This window comes from Humulus lupulus, chromosome 2 (assembly GCF_963169125.1).
Source record: "Humulus lupulus chromosome 2, drHumLupu1.1, whole genome shotgun sequence".
Taxonomy (NCBI): domain Eukaryota; kingdom Viridiplantae; phylum Streptophyta; class Magnoliopsida; order Rosales; family Cannabaceae; genus Humulus; species Humulus lupulus.
The window spans coordinates 193,054,325-193,066,421 of NC_084794.1; the positions used below are offsets into that span (position 1 = coordinate 193,054,325).

Genomic DNA, 12,097 nt, shown 5'->3' on the forward strand with positions numbered 1-12,097 from the left:
GCTGAAGTGTTGCGGGAGAGGATCACTCTTTCGGAGGCCGACCTGGCAGAGGATGAATATAAGTCTATGGAGCACACCTTGTATGGAATGTGGAGGCTAAATCATGGTTTCAAATTCTCCTCCTTTGGTGATCATGCTGTTGCCAAGGCAGCCAAGTGGAGTGCTCGAGGCGGGAGGCCCTGGAATTTTCTATCTACAACTTTTATTTTTCTACTTCGATTTGGTTGTATTATTATCGAAACGTTATTATGCCTGAGAGGGTTCTCCAGGTCTTTTGCTTTTTCCTTTAGGAACATTTATAAGTCCTATTATGGTTATTGCTTGTTTTATTCTGGCACATTATCAAGCCTCTCTTTTTTATTATGTATATGTGATCTTTTGTTATCGTTTCTTTATGTTTGAGGTCCTTTTGAGCCCGCTCCCGTATGCTGGAGCAAAACGAGTTCGTTAGTTCTCTTTTTTTAAATAAATTGCTGATGTCTTATCCAGATCGCTAGTGATAGTCTCTTCGGTGAACCTTGAGTGTATTTGTAAGGATGTGTTAACCTCTTGGGTTATTTAATATCCTTTTATCTTTTTGTTTGTGCGCTTGTTATTTTTCAAGAAGCGTCCTTCTCGTCATTATGCATAGTACTATTTTTGCAAGGGTCTCCTTTAGGACCCTTTTTGGCTAGACGGCTTGATTGCCGCTCTAGACTTATTGATGGAAGTTCTCCTTGAGGCCCTACCCCTCATGGAGGTATTAGCCTTTTCTAGGAGGTATTAGCCTTTTATAGGAGGTTGTCTCTGTCTATCCGCTTGGCTCCCTTATCATCTACAAGGGTAATTACTCCTCATGAATTCAGGGAATGCTCTTGGCTTGTTACAGGGTATCTTCATTGAGACCTTGTTCTTCGTGGAGGTCTTTGTTGCAAAGTTACCCCTATAGAACCTCTTGGCTCTCCTGATATTCATAAGAGTAGCTAATCCTCATGAATTCAAGAGATGCCCTACAAGACTTTCTTTTCTGTTGTAGACCTTCCTTACGAATCCCTTGATATCCATAAGGGTAGCTAATCCATATGAATTCAAGGAATGCCTTGCAAGGTTCTTTATCATTTTTTTCTGCTATACACCCTACCCCCATGTTTTTGGTGGGATTTATCTCATTCAGCACGTTGGTCGTTCTATTCCCACAATGTGTGCATATTTGTTATATGAGTGCTTTCATGGGAAAAGAATGTAACAACATGAAAATGAAATATTTTAATTAATGATAGGTAGATTATAAAGCGCCCATGGCAGTATTGCATCTACTAAGGCTTTTGAGACAACCTCTTTGATTTTTAATAACTTAACTCGACATAGCATAAACAAACATAGTTAAGACATTCTTGCCTAGGATATGGAGTTCTTACTGATAGTATTTTTTTAGGTGTTCTGTGCTCCACGCTCGGGGTACAATGGTATCATCCAAATGAGCCAACTTGTAGGTGTTAGGGGGCACCACCAAGGAGACCTAGTAGGGTCCCTCCCAGTTTGTTCCCAACACACCTGCTCCTGGGTTGCAAGTTTTTGGCAGGACTTTCCTCAAAATGTGGTCTCCTACCCTTAATGCCTCATATAGCACCTTGGAGTTATAGTACCTTGCCACCCGTTATTAGTACGTTGCCAACCTTTTCTCTTCTTCCCTCCAACATGTCCAAATTTTTAGACATCGCTGTGTGGTTAGCATGATCATCGTATGCTTGTACTTAGAAAGAATTAACTTTCATCTCTATTTGAAGAAAAGCCTCACACCCATAGGCTAAGGCGAAAGGTGTTTCTCCAATAGTAGAATGGGGGGAGGGGGGGTTCCTATAGGCCAAAGCACATTAGGAAGTTCTTCAACCCAAGCTCCCTTTAGCTTTTCCAATTTCTTTTTCAGATTCTTCTTGAGGATCTTATTGATGGCTTCCACTTCTCCATTGGCTTGTGGGTGTACTACAGAAGAAAAGCTCCTTTCAATCCCCCTTTCTCTGCAATATTCTTCGAATAACTCTCCTTCAAACTAGGTACCGTTGCCGGAGATTATCTTGTAGGGTACCCCATATCTATAGATGATAGACTTGTTGATAAAGGAAGTGATTTGTTTTGCCATTATATTGACCAGAGGCTCTGCTTCAACCCATTTGGTAAAGTAATCCACTGCTACAACCACATACTTTGAACCTCCTCTACCTGCGGGTAATGCGCCAATCAAGTCGATCCCCCGCACAGCAAAGGGCCATGGACTAGTCATGCTCACCTGCTCATTTGGTGACTGTCTGAGGTACTTTTCATGTCATTGGCACTTGTTGCATCTTCTCACAAAGTCACTCACGTCCTTTTCCATGGTAGGCCAATAATAGCCATGTCGCATGGCCTTCTTTGCCATGGATTGCCCCCCAGCATGATTTCCACATTCTCCTTCGTGTATCTCTTGTAGAACCTTCACAACTTCCACCTTGTTAATACATCAGAGAAGTGGGGTGGGCAAGCCTCTTTTATACAAGAATCCATCCACTAGGGTGTATCGGGCGGCTCTGTAAACCAATTTGAGTGCATCCTTTTTCTCCAAAGGCAACGTTCCATCAATTAATTACCTTACAATGGAGTTGGTCCACGAATCCTCGGGGATGCTGACCATGTGAACTTCTCCCTTTGCGATACTTTGTTTGGACAGGTATTCCACGGGGATGGACTCAAGCATATCTTCATCTTCGATGGAGGCCAACTTTGCGAGAGCATTGGCATTCATGTTTTGCTCTCTTAGGATTTGTTCTATGGTATATTGTTCCAACTGGTCCAAATACCCCTTTACCTTTGTCGGGTATGTAGCCATATTTGGACCTCTTTCCTGATATTCACCTTCCACTAGAATTCCAGCTGTTATGAGTCGCTAAAAACATGCAAATGTGTTACCTTCAGCTCCTTGGCTAGTAGCAGGCCGGGCAGGAGTGCTTCATACACCACTTCGTTGTTTGAAACCTCAAATCCAAATCTTATTGTGCAATACATTTTGTGCCCCCCAGGACCCGTCATTACTATGCCTGCTCTAGTCCCTCCTTCGTTAAACACTCACTACAAGAAAAAATATTTTCAATAACACCGAAAAAGTATTATCAAATATATACCATAACACTTTTTGATGTGTTAAGGAAAGCGGTGTTATAGTAGGTCGGAGCACTTTGCATAACTCTTTTCCATAGTTATAGACATGTGTTATGGTATAGCCTACGATAACACTTTTGTTGTGTTATTTTAATAGTTAGATAAGTATTTCATTATGCTATTTATAAGTAGATTATATAACTCTATTTTGTACTTATAAAGTAGTGTTATGATACACTTTATAATAACACACTTTCTGCACTATAGAAAATAGTTTGTATAACATAATTTTATGCTTATAAACTAGTGTTATTGTAAAAGATACAATAACACATTTTTTTGTATTATTCTAATATTTGGATAAGCTTGAATTATTATTATATAAACTTGTACAATATAATTATTTTTTATTTTCTTAATTCAAACCCGCTTCATTTAATATACTTAAGACACCCTTAACTTTGTACAAATATATTTTTGAGTACCAATTATATGGTTCATAACACATATAACCAAATAATTGTGTCAAAATACATTCAAGATTATCTAAAAAATAATCCAAAAGTCTTAAAGATATTCAACACTGCCTAATTAACATAAATAAAACATTCTCACAATAGTCAACAAAATATTCTTAAACAGTTGCATATTCAAAAATAAAGGTAGGAATTCATGATCTTCCAAATGTCAACACACCAAAGCCTTCCATATCAGATTTTCTTTTGCACTTGACTTGTTGAATTTGGTAAATAAAACATAAAATATTTTCCAATGCTCCTCGCCAATTCGATCCACAACCTAAAGAATATAATCAATAACTAAAATATTAATACAAAATTTAAATTAAATGATTAAATAAAACCATAAAATTCATGAAATTACTTATTACGAGTCTTAAAATCATAAACTATATTCATTAATTGTTCAAACTTAACATAAATAAACATATTCCAACTCAAATGTCCGAAAAAATCATCATTTTCAAAATGATCATCATTTCCGCTCATTCTGTCTTAAATTCAGCTACTAAAAAACTAAAATAAACAATATTTTAGCAACTTAAAAACAATATGTAACAAAAAAAATAAACAAAAGACAATCACAAATGCAAAGCCAAGGAAAATCACAAATGTGAATACAAAAGCAATGGAAATCCCTCTGATTTCTCTTTTCCAGAAAAAGAAAATTTTCTATCAAACTTTATAATGTATTTCCAAACTCAAAAAAGTCAAGGACCCAATTTAATTGAACACAGAAATCAAATCCCTTTTATAAAGAATAAACTAAGCAACATTGATGATATAATTGTTTCACAAGTACTATTTTTCTCTACTGTATGCACACAAAGCTTGATTAATTAATAGTAAGAAATCAATTATCTAGAAAGCTCATTCAATAGAAAAATCAGAACAGCAATTTAAATGCAGATAATGCAGACAATACTAACATACATGAATGAGCCTGATTATTGATTTTGAAATCTTAATACTATAAGCTTAAAATAGATGGATGGCTTTTTTAAAAGAAATAGAAGGCAATCTTGCATACCTGGGAAAAGTGAGGATCCTGGGTGATTATTCAGATGACAGAGTCTCTACTTTTGCGACATTGTGGACTTGATGTAAAAAATTGAAAAGCTCAAAATGTATCTGCTGCCTAAGCAAATATATCATGGTGCAACCACCCCACGCTACTGAATCACCCAGCAGTTCATGATTGTTTGAAGAGACTTGCTCAGGTTCTTCCAGATATCCCTACAATTCAAGGATTATGACATATTAACAAGAATACGGGATATACGGTATTCAAGTTTACCATAATATTGGCCTACCAAAGCCCAATCACCGCCATTCTAATATGGACTCCCAAAGAATATTCTAAGTCAAAACTTGCTTACGCATATGTATGTGTCCTTACATGCACATTATTGTAATATACTTTCTAGCACTAAAATGAATGTGGTGGCTATTGATTGACATTATCTCAGGGATCTGTATCAAAGTTGTTAGTCTCCTCAACTTTGCATTCGGCCAAATTGCGGAGCTAGACCTAAATATAACCTTCCATAAGTTTGAAATGTAGAGGATTTCAAAAAGATCAAGAAAACTTAAAGCAACAGCTTTGAGACTAGCCATATACTAAAAAGCAATATGTTTTCACATCTGTAGTTTGGCTTTCAAAATAATTTCTTGGCGATCTCAAAAGAAATCGCACTAAAATGAGGCAACATATACACTCAGAATTTAAGAAATATGCCATTATAAAAATAAATAAATAAATAAAAATAATCACTTAGAAATTTTCCTTTCAATTTGAAGCCCACAGTATGTTCGGTAGAAATCCTTTGAAGTTGTAATGTCAACAAATCCTGTTTTGGGAATAGCACTCCATTTACTGCAATACTTATCCAATGCTGGACATGTAAAGGTAAGGGCATATTGAAGAGCACTTCCAGTATTCATATTTTCCTTGTATAAAAGATCTGCAATTGGAAGACACTTCAATATTTTAAATGAACTATAAAAATAAAAGCAAGATTCACATATCAATTTAGGAAGCAAAACTTGCCCTGCATCTTCTGCTTGTTTTGATAGGGTGCTGAAAGAGGTTGGATTTGAGCACCCTGGCTTAGATAATATTGCAGCGATGACTGATTTAAAGAGACTGAAAATTGGACTATCTCCACCATCTTGATAATGTCATACTTGCCCATCTGGACTGGGAAGTAAACCCAGCCAAGGGGTTGTTTACATGAAGTGTCAGGTATCTACTTCTCTCTGTTCAGCATGTGAGATGGCAACAATGAGATTCAAACTGCATTGGACACATCTATCCACTGATCAAGTGTCTTGATAGCTTTGCCTGATAGTTGAGTCTCGCGAGCTAGAGCGATCCCTTCATCCAAAGAGTTCACATTGCCACTAACCAAGAGCGTTGCTGCTACATTTAAGATCTGATCCAATGTTTTTGGCATGAATTATGTTCTCAAAAAAACTTAAGGCACTAGTGCTTTGTCATAAGAATTAAAGAGATACTTACAAATGCATCTGCAATTGAACTTTTCTCCCATGACAATACACACTTTAGTGCCTCGGCATTATACTCTGGGCCTCCACCTCGCAAGTCATCCAGGGTACACCAAGGAATCCCAAATACCACTGCATAATCAGCGATTTGTTAGCAGATTGAAGTGGCAGTATAACATCTGAAATTCCATCTTGGTAGCCTAAATGGCATATTTCCTTGAACCGAAAAGAAAACAAAATTAAAAACTAGTGACAAGTTTCTCACATGGATCAAATGAGAAATTCTCAATCTTTTCTGGTGTAACAACAAGGATTAGCCCAGGTCCTGCGTCAAATAACTTATGAGTAGTTTTGAAGATTATTTACGCTGAAACTTGTATATAAAAAAAATTAGCTTATGGAAGTCAAAACTTTCCAACTACTAGACGCATTACCAAGGGGGCTCATCTCATCCAGGCCCTCTGAGTGAACAACTAATGCCCGTTTCATGCCAAATCACTACAATGCTTTAGCCATCTTCAAAACCTATTCAATGAACCACAGAAACTTGAAACAAGGTATTAACAGATTATGCTTGTTAAAGAGTTGTTTAATGTGAATTACATGCAAAGGATAGTGATATAGAATTTATAAGCCATTAAATCTATTTGCATTAAAGGATAGACATTATAAAATAAAATAAACACCTTGTTTTCATTAGTTAAACTGGTTCCACGCAGCTAGATGGGTCCTTACGATTTACACTAAAATTACAGAAGACTAAACTAGATGATAAAGAGTATCACAAGTCACAAATGAAAAAGGCATTCAGATATTTATTGTTTATTCCTATGTGGACTTTATCTTTTTTGTTTTACAAACGGTTTCATCATCAATGTAAAAGCCTTAGATTTGCTAGTCACCATGAACATCATATGTAGACCACAATTCAAAAAAACAGGTAGAAGTAAAGTTTAAAATTATAAAAATCTGACAAAAAGCTCACCAAATCTTCTGCATAGACACCCATAACAGCATACGGTACTCTTGCTGGGTTTCACATAGGGCCCAATATATTAAATACTGTTTTTACTTTCAGCTTTTTCCTGACTGAGCGGACAAGCTTCATTGCTGGATGATATGTTGGACCCATCATAAATCCAATGCCTACTTCTTTCACTCAGCTTGAAACTCCCTGTTATCAGGAGATAAATTGACCACATGATAATTAGTCCAGTTACACTCTTACAAGATGAGAAGCTATTGCTGACAAAGACATTGACAAATTTGAAATTGGTTTAGCATCTTATTAATCTATCAGCTTATTCATCTAAAACAGAAATTTTACAGAACCAACCTTAGGTTCCAGGTCGATAACTATCCCCAACTCTTCTAATACATCAACACTTCCACATGCTGAAGAACTTGAACGGTTTTTAATGTGGGATCACATTCATGTCAAGTAATCAATAAAATTGATGCCACCTTTGCAATTTTGGCACCACAAGCTGCAGCAAGTATTGAAGCTCTAGTTGAAATGTTAACTGTGTTTCCTCCATCACCATCTATTCCAACAATGTCCACTGCATCAAGTAAGCCCTCTACTTCTAAACTATGCTTGATCATCGCCCTCACAATCCCCACAATCTGTTTAGCCACTAAAATCCATAAGTCATTTCTTTACTTATTTCATTGAAACATACCCCCAAAAATTCTTCAATAAAGAACCTACAACCTATCAAAATTTCTTTGAAAATAAACAATTGCATTGATAACAATTTTTTCTATCCAAACATCATGGTAATAAGACTTTCAATAGTCTAAAATCCTAGCTGGACAAACTAAGTTATCTAGTATAAATAAATTCACATTGATATGAATAAAGGAACCTTACTTCCTCGAAAGTCTCTCCTTTGGCTCTCAGTAACACCAGAAAAGCAATAATCAAAGCCTCATCGGCACCATTCAGCAAAAAATCAACTGATGCTTCAGCCTCTGAATTCAAGCTGAATATAATGCAAAAAACACGAAGATGGCTTCCCATTAGATTCTATCACTTTTATAATAAATAATTATATTATATATTTATATGAGAGGAAGAGCATTTATTTTAAAAAGTAAACATGCAATACATAGCATCTAAACGAGCCTGATCTCATTGTTGGCAAGTTAAAATAAGAACTACCATTGTCAGGACTTAAAATTCTTGACTCTAGATAGTAAGACTAGAAAGGAATTGACTTTGCAAAGAACTGAACTGATCTACATTTTTTACCCACTTCGCTTGTGGCTAGGCTGAATGGTTGATCAAATCAATTCTGATAAACATTGACCTATTTGTACCTAAAAAGCAAAGCTATTCTATCATCCAGCAACAAATATTGTCTAGAAAAACTGAAAGCAACAGTTTACACCAAGTACAAATCTTTCACCTCCAAATATATGGGGCCTATTTGTCATTGCATAACAGACCTCTATTTGATGCCACTTCAAAATTATCCTCACTAATAGGTGCTTCTAACCTATAAATGGTAGCCAATTCTATCAGGGAGACTTCTCTTCTTCTTAATATTTTTTCTTTCTAATGTAGCGTAAATAAGAGTACACCATAAAGGATAACAAAATCAGAAGACCAATGGAAATGTATTTTACCGAATGTTGCTTTTTCTTGGCAAGAATTTGCACCAGTTTGTATAATTTTTGAAGAACTTCCTCATTAACTCATCCACAACAACATCTTCTAACTGTGATGGCAAATATCATAAAGTCAAATTTATATAAGAGGATTAGTTAAATTCAAAGCTTTACAACCTTAATAAAGCCAAAGCCAAAGCTACGAAACCTTCCATGGGAAGAGAAGAATAAAAAAAGGGAAAGAATAATATGTAGAGAACAAGCATGGGTTAAGTTATTTTTTTCTGACCAAAGGAAAACTAGATAATGGAAAATTATAAATTTGCCGCTTAAAAATTTCAAGACCGCCATTTGTTTTCACTTAGTTCACTTTAGCGCTTTTTCTAATATTTATTATAATACTTTTTCTATAGTCTTATAATGATGTATTATGGAAATAGGTTTTTGGTGTAGTGATACAAACCTCTTCCCCTCAGAAAAATAAATAATCACAACAACAACAATGCAGTAATGATTTATGTTTTGGACTTATAAATTAGAATTAAAAACTTATGATTACCCTATTCTCCCCACCATGAACAAGTAGATGTCACAATAACAAAAAGCATCTCAAAACTAAAAATAAAATGAAAAACCTGAAGCATTTAGGACACATCTCTTGCAAAGTACTAATTTAAAGAAAGGAGAACCAACCAACCTGTAGAAGTTGATTCAGGATAAGAGGCCCCACAAATTGAGAAAGATCATTGCCAATCTAAAAGTTATAAAGTGATAAAAAAAAAGAATATTAGAAAACATAATGCTTAAACTTTAACAACACAGACACCATTACAAAGTACTGAATCTTCAAGACAAAAAAAAAATGAAACAAAAACAAATGGTCTCATCGTACCCTTTTTTATTTATTAAAAGAAAAACATCCTCTCAATAATGAATGAGCTTAATACACTACACAAAATTCACATCGCATTCCTACCTTTGAGAGGCTCACACACTGGTGACCATAGATTTAAAATTTCATATCACAAGACAAGTAAATGTGTTTTGAAATATGAGCCTACTTGTAAGTGCATAAATCATATTTTGAAAGCTACATAATCAAAATTTAATATTATTATTTACCTTTTATCATACTTTTTTTTTTGACAAAGGTCACATGGCCTTTTATTATACTGTAAGTATGACAAAAATATAGGCCCATCTTTCCATTGATAGTTTGAATCTCATCTTCCTCTCCATCAATGTTTGAAACTTGTCCATCAACCCAGACTAATTTTGGATCTCCAACCCAAACATGAGAACCAACAATAATATTAATCGGCAAGCCCTATAGCAGGTAAAAGTTCAAATATAATTTTATAATGAACTGAAGAATATAATTAAATATCCTTATTGAATTATTAGTACATGAGAAAATAAATTGTATCAACTATATGAAAATGTATATTCATGAAAATAGTTTCAATAAAACAAATGAAAGTCTCAACAAAGATTTTCATATTCGAAAACAGAACCATTTGACAAAGTTCTCAACGTCGATCAACATGAATAATAATAATACAACTAATTATAATGTATGAAGATATAGAAGCTTGAACTGTTACCACATGAGACGCTAAATTCAACAAATTTCAATAACACATTTTGCTAAATTATAAAAATTTAGAATGAAGTTAATTGTGAGAGTAGAGTACCATTTTGAGACTCAAGGAAGCCAAAATCAAACAAATGTTCTCTACAGATTGAAACCCATTAATTTCCTAAGTCGATTTTGATTGAAAAGGAAATCAAGAAAGAAAATGAAACCCCATAAATTTTTGCGTTTATGTTGTCCATTTGGAATCCCTGGTAGAGATGGAGTTGGAAATCCTTGAAAGCCCTCTAATTTCGCCATTCTTGTGGCTCTCTCACTCTTCACGCCTGAGCTTGTGAAATCTAGGCCCTCGCTTGGTGCACACTCGGGGCTCAACAGCGGAACGGGTGTAGAATGATGCCTGGTGGTGGCCCACCAATGGAAGTCGCACTTGGTCGAAGGCACGCAGAGGTGGGCTCGAACCTGGAGTCACTTGGTTTGGGGGGTTGGGTTCATGGGTGCCTGAGATTTGGTTATGAGGATGGTGGTTAGGTGGTCGGAGCTGAGGATGATGGTGGTTATGGGAGTGGCGGCTAGGGAGAAGGGAAGAGAAAGAGACGAGAAGGAGAATGGGAAAAAAGGTATCGGGGGGTAGGCTGTTTTATTTTTTATATTTTATTTCTATTACTTTACCACTTTTTACATAGTATATATAATAATACATTTTCAAAAGACTTATAATTATGTGTTGTGGAAAGTAGATTTTGGTGTAGTGACTCCATCCACATGGAGGCCCCATTCTTCAGGTTGCTTTTCTTCTGCCTTGTAAGTCGGTTCGTTTTCTTCTATTTCTCCTTCCTCATGGGGTCGATAGGCAAACTCAACTGTAAAGTCTGCAAGTACCTGCTCATTGATTGAGACTCTTGGGGTATAGGTGATATCAAACTGACTTAATTCAATCGACCATTTCAGCAACCTTCCTGAATTCTCCGGTTTATGCAAGACTTGTCATAAAGGGGTGTTTGTGAGCACTTCAATAGCATGAGCGTGAAAATAGGGCCTTACCTTCCACAAGGCCACTACCAAAGCGTAAAGGGGTTTCTACATCTACCAATCGCTTGCTGACATAGTATACAGGCTGTTGATACTTATTTTCCCCTTTGAATAAGGCGACACTAATGGCGTGTTCCAACACTGCTATGTATAGGTACAACCTTTCCCCCTTTTCGGGCTTAGCTAGAAGGGGCAGTTTTCCGAGGTGTTCCTTTAGCTTAGCAAAGGCCTCCTGATAATCTTCATCCTAAGCGAACTTTTTGCTCCCTTTTAGGATATTGAAGAAGGGGAGACACTTGTCGGTGGATCTTTAAATGAACCTGTTGAGTGCTGCTACCCTCCCTGTAAAACATAGCACCTCCTTTTTGTTTCTTGGTGGGCTCATCTCCAATAATGCTCTAATATAACAGGATTGGCCTCAATGCCCTAGGAGTTTACCATAAAACCGAGGAATTTTCTTGACGAAACTCCAAAGGTGCACTTGAGCGGGTTCAAATTCATTCTGAATTTTCGGAGGGTGTCAAACATTTCACAAAGTTCATTTGTAAGCTTTTATGCCCTCTTAGTCTTCACCAACATATCATCCACATATACCTACATATTTCTTCCTATCTGATTTGCAAATATCCTGTTTATCAACCTTTGATAAGCAGTGCCTGAATTCTTTAACCCAAAAGGCATTACGTTATAGCAATAGAGCCCGTTGTCCGTTATAAATGAA

The 12,097-nt window shown here is 36.1% G+C and overlaps 1 long non-coding RNA gene and 1 pseudogene across 1 annotated transcript; both read right to left on the bottom strand.

Annotated features, from left to right (window-relative positions):
- Positions 1–3,507: 3,507 nt before the first annotated feature.
- Positions 3,508–8,160, bottom strand: LOC133815041 (anthranilate phosphoribosyltransferase, chloroplastic-like; annotated as a pseudogene).
- Positions 8,161–8,727: 567 nt separating this feature from the next.
- On the bottom strand, positions 8,728–10,037 carry LOC133816473 (uncharacterized). Its single transcript, XR_009885269.1, has 3 exons — positions 9,873–10,037; positions 9,448–9,504; positions 8,728–8,860 (listed from the first exon to the last, which is right to left on the bottom strand). It is a non-coding gene; the product is annotated as an uncharacterized LOC133816473 (long non-coding RNA).
- Between the last annotated feature and the right edge of the window lie 2,060 nt (positions 10,038–12,097).